At 42.1% G+C, this 5,528-nt stretch overlaps 1 pseudogene; it reads left to right on the top strand.

The window, feature by feature from the left end:
- Positions 1–1,498: 1,498 nt before the first annotated feature.
- On the top strand, positions 1,499–2,398 carry LOC122150593 (annotated as a pseudogene).
- The last annotated feature ends 3,130 nt before the right edge of the window (positions 2,399–5,528 follow it).

Raw genomic sequence — 5,528 nt, 5'->3', positions numbered from 1 at the left:
AACTGACAGCTAACAATAAGCAATTATAAGATGACACCTACTATGGTTGTAACCTGTGGTAAACTGCCTCAATGGTCCAATTCTACATCTCTCCCTGTGCTTTGCTTCCCCTCCTTATTTGCAAGCTCCCATCCAAGCAAGCATGCTGTGCACTTTATTTGTAATGTTAATAAACTATCCAATCCCGTTGTTGGGCCACAAGCACCTTGTTTGTATAGTCCCACACAATCTTTTGGTGGGAGTTTCACAAGACTATGGCTGCAAGGGTTATATTAAGTAATTCACTGCACTGCAAAACCTAACTAAATTAATAATCATATTAAATGTAAATGGTCTAAATGCCTCTGTTAAAAGACAGAGATTAGAAAATAAGGTAAATTATCAAGACCCAACTCTATGTTGCCTATATAAAGATACCCACTCCTCACTTATTGGCACAGTTAGTTTCCAAAGACCAGGTGGTTAAGTAAAACTCAGCTTTATGTGAACATGGATTTTATCATGAGCATAATTAAGTGTTCTGGAATTCCATTCTTCCCATTGTTATCCATAATTTGTTAATATCCACACAGTCAAATGCCTTTGCATAGTCAATGAATTACAGGTAAACATCTTTCTGGTATTCTTTGCTTTCAGCTAAGATCCATCTAACATCAGCGATGATATCCCTTGTTCAATGTCCTCTTCTGAATTCAGCTTGTATTTATGGAAGTCCTCTGTCAATATACTGCTGCAACCATTAGACAGGACAAATGTGTATGAACTGTTGTATGGAAAACAAATTTGCTCTGTAAACTTTCACCCAAATCACAATAAAAATAAATAATTTTTTTAAAAAAGAAAATGAGAAGGAGGATGATATTGCACACCCAAGGACCTCTGCTACCCTACGTGGGAATGCTGCCACAGGACTCTCTCTCCCTTATGGGTTTACCACCTGCACTAAAGCCCTCAGGGTAACTGCCAGCACGAGAGGGAGTTTGGTGAGACACTTCTAGAAGTATGTAAGCCCTCACACCCTCCTTGACATGTGTTTATCTAGTCTAGGAGCCCACACAAGCCCAGAACCCCCAACAACTGTGTACACAGGGGCCATCTGAGGTGTCCCACCCAAGGACAGTTAGGATGAGAATGGATGGATTTCTCATGCAACCAACACAGCACCAACCCACACACTTGATAAGAGAGACCCTGTTTGCAGACATAATACAGACTTCCTTCCACAAATTTATGCTCTGAAGCTCAATACAGGTTAGGATGGGTCAACAAAATTATAAAATACACTCTGTTTTACAAGGCGAGCAACATGTCATGGAAACAAACACTAACCCACCATTTTAAAAGGAGTCCTCTAAATTCTAAAAAACAAGGCAGAGAGAATGTTTGCGCACCCTCTCTGGGACAACATACAAAATAGAGATATAAAAGCCCCAATAGCCCATAGTTACTCCTCACTCATTCACAACCTCAGTCCAGCTCACCTCCTCCCACGCCCACCATGGCTGACACTTGCTACTCCAGGACCTGTGTTCCAGCTGCATCCACCATGTCCATCTGCTCTAGTGACAGGAGCTATGGCAGCTGAGTCTGCCTGCCCAGTCCTTACACTGGCTCTTCCTGGCAGGTGGATGACTGCCCTGAGAGTTACTGTGAGCCCTCCTGCTGTGCTCCCACCTGCTGTGCTCCAGCCCCCTGATTAACCCTCCTCTGCACCCCTGTGAGCTGTGTGTCCAGCCCCTGTTGCCAAACAGCCTGTGGATCCAGTCCTTGTCAAATGATCTGCACCCATTCCTGTGATCCCTCCTGCTGCCAGCAGTCTAGCTGCCAGGCTACATGCTGCACATCCTCCCCCTGCCAGCAAGCCTGCTACACACCTGTCTGCTGTAAGCCTGTCTGCTGTAAGCCAGTCTGCTGTGTACCCATCTGCTGTAAGCCTGTCTGCTGTGGGGTCACCCCCTGCCCATCATCCTCATGCTGCCAGGTCCCTACCTGCACCCCCTTCTGCTGCATATCACCCTCCTGTGTGTCTCTCATCTGCCAACCTGTGTGCCAGCCTGCCTGCTGCATTCCTGACTCCTCCTGCTGTGCACCTGCCTCCTCTTGCATGTGCCTAATCTGCCATCCTGTGTGCCCCTGCCTGGCCTGCTGTGGTGCCTCATCTGGTCAGAAGTCTTCCTCTTGAGTTGGTGCTCCTTCCTGTGTTCCTACCTTTGCCCCTGCAAACCTTACTCTTCTGTGTCTTTCCTCTACTCTTTCTGTCTGCTGTGTGCCTGCCACCTGCTACCAGCCTATATGCCTTTCTGCAACCTCTTGTGTAACCTTTGTCTGCTGGCCCTTGTGCTCCCATCTATGGTCCCTTGTCTGGCCAGAAGACCTGCTGCTTAGTTGGGGCCCCTAACTCCTCAGGCCAGCTGGACTCCAAGGTCTCTCAGCAAAGGAGCTGAACTCACAGATGCCAGGATTGAGCCTCCTCAAGAGTCTAAATCCCCAGGAAGGACACCCTCAGGCTGCTTCCTCTGTGACACCAATAATGCAAGTGATGTCCCTTGCTACCACAGCCATCCAGAACCTGAGCACAGGTCTAGAACATCATGCTGGCCCTGTGGCCTGCTGTGCCATGCTCCAGTACCTGTACATGCATCATCCCAGTGAGTACCAGTCTTTCTACAATAATAGTAGGAGACTTTAATACATCACTTTCAATGGAGGAGAGAACAACTGGAATGAAGCTTAAGAAAGATACTGAAGATCTAAATACCACAATCAACCAACTAAACCTCAGAGGTATACACAGAACACTTTAGCCAGCAACAGCACGACACATTCTTTTCCAGTGCACATGGAACTTTCTCCAGAATAGACTATATGGTAGGCCACAAAGCAAGTCTCAATAAATTGAAAAAAAAAAAAAAAATACTCTGCAAATCATCTTCTCAGATCATAATGCTATAAAATTAGAAACCAACAACAGGAAGATGAAGGGGAATTCCTTCATGGAATTGAAATTGAATAACATCCTGCTTAAAAATTACTGGGAAAGAGAAGAAATAAAAAAGGAAATTAAAAAATTTCTTGAATCAAATGAGAATGAAAACACAACAGACAAAAATCTTTGGGACACAGCAAGAGCAGTGCACAGAGGAAATTTTATAGCAATGAAACAAACATGTCAAAAGAGAAGAATCAAAATCAACACCTTGATCCAACATCTCCAAATATTACAAGAAGAACAGAAAAAAAAAAAAAAGCCTATAGTCACCAGAAGAAAAGAAATAATAAAGATTTGAGCATAAATAAATGAAACAGACAAACAATGGAAAGAATCAATATAAACAATAGAAAGACTAGAAGTTGGTTCTTTGAAAGGATTAATAAAATTGACAAATGACTGGTAAATTTAACAGGAAAAGAAGAAGATGCAAATACCATGAATAAGAAATGAAACAGGCAACATCACAATAGAACCTACTGAAATAGAAAGGATAATAAGAGAATACTATGACTGCTAACCAGACCCATGTGGTTCAAACCCACCAGCCACTCCTCATAAGGAAGGTTGGGCAATCTACTTCCATAGTGATACCACGTTGGAAACCCAAGGAGGGGTCACTATGAGTTGAGTCTGACTTGACAGCACATAACAACAACAACAACATGAAGAACTGTACTCCAAAAAATTTGAAAACCTAGAAGAAATGGACAAATTTCTAGAAACACATTACCTACATAAACTAACACAATCTGAGGTAGAAAATTTTAACACACCCATTACAAAAGAAGAAATTGAACAAGTCATTAAAAAAAAAAAAAATCCCAAAGAAAAAAATGTCATGGCCCAGATGACTTCACTGGCTAATTCTATCAAACACTCAGAAAAGAGCTGACACCAATTCTAATCAAACTATTCCAGAACATAGAAAAGGATGGAATATTACCAAACTCTATGAAACAAGCATAACCCTGATACTAAAACCAGGCAAGCACATCACCAAAAAGAAAATTACAGACCAATAGCCCTTATGAACACCAACACAAAATTCTCAACAAAATTCTAGCCAATAAATGCCAACAATATATATATTATTTACATATATATATCAGGAGCAAGTGGGATTCACATCAGATATGTAAGGATAGTTCAACATTAGGAAAACAATCAAGGTAATCTACCACAAAGGAAAAGAACCACAAAATCACATCAATTAATGCAGAAAGGGAATTTGAAAAAATCCAACCACCAGAGTTGATAAAAAATACTCAGCAAAATAGGAATAGAGGGGAAATTCCTCAACATAATTAAGGACATATAACAAAACCAATGGGCAGGGAACAGTGGCAGACAGAGCCGGCAGGACCAGGTAGGGGGTAGCCAAGGAAGTGAGTGGAGAGGTTGGAACAACTAAGGGAGACAAACTTGTCTGTCAATTTGTCATACTGTGGTGACTTGCATGTTGCCCCTGTGCCAGCAGGGGTGCCCATGGTACACCAGTTTTGGTGGAGCTTCCAGAATGAGACAGACTTGGAAGAAGAAAGAAGCCATCCACTTCTCAAAGAATTGGCCACTGAAAACCTTATGAATAGTAGGGAAACACTGTCTGACATATTACTGGAAAGTTTTATGAATAGCCCTGAGACACTGTCTGATACACTGTCGGAAGATGAGTCCCTCAGGTCGGAAGCAAACCAAAACCTAACTCACTGCCGTTGAGTTGGATCTGACTTGGGTTTCCAAGGTAGTATCTCTATGGAGGCAGATTGCCCAACCTTCCTTCTGAGGAGTGGGAGGTGGGTTTGAACCACCAGCCTTCTGGTTAGCAGTCAAATGCCTTAGGCACTATGCTACCAGAGCTCCCTCAGGTTGGAAGACACTCAAAATATGACTGGGAAAGAGCTGCCTCATCAGAGTAGAGTCTACCTTAATGATATGGATAAAGTAGAGCTTTCGGGACCTCCATTTGCTCAAGTGGTATGACTCAATATGAGAAGAAACAGCTGCAAACATCCATTGATAATCAGAACATGGAATGCATGAAGTATGAATCTAGGAAATTTGAAAGTTGCAAAAATGAAATGGAACACATAAAAATTGATATCCCAGGCATTAATGAGCTGAAAGGATTGGTTTGGGCTATTTTGAATCAGATAACCATACAATTTACTATGGCAGTAATGACAATTGAAGAGTAATGGTGTGGCATTCATCGTCACAAGAACCTTTCAAAATCTATCCTGAAGTAAAAAGCTGTCTGTGATAGACTAATACCCATATGCGTACAAGGAAAACCATTTAATACTACTATTATTCAAATTTACACACCAACAACAAAAGCCAAAGATGAACTTGAAGATTTTTACCAACTTCTGCAATTTGAAATTGACCAAATAAGCAATCAAGATTATCGGAGTTCTGGCAAGATGGCGGAGTAGGCAAAAAGACTGCACAGACCCTCTTCAACAAAGAAAAGGGAAACTAATTAACACAGACACAGAAGATAATCTTGGACCCCTGAGCCTTGAAGGGAAGGATA

The sequence above is a fragment of the Orycteropus afer genome, unplaced genomic scaffold (genome assembly GCF_000298275.1).
Source record: "Orycteropus afer afer isolate SDZICR_OR568_19922 unplaced genomic scaffold, OryAfe1.0 scaffold00179, whole genome shotgun sequence".
NCBI classification, from domain to species: Eukaryota; Metazoa; Chordata; class Mammalia; order Tubulidentata; family Orycteropodidae; genus Orycteropus; species Orycteropus afer.
The sequence above is the reverse complement of the archived record's forward strand: the minus strand, read 5'-3'. Positions and strand labels throughout refer to the sequence as shown.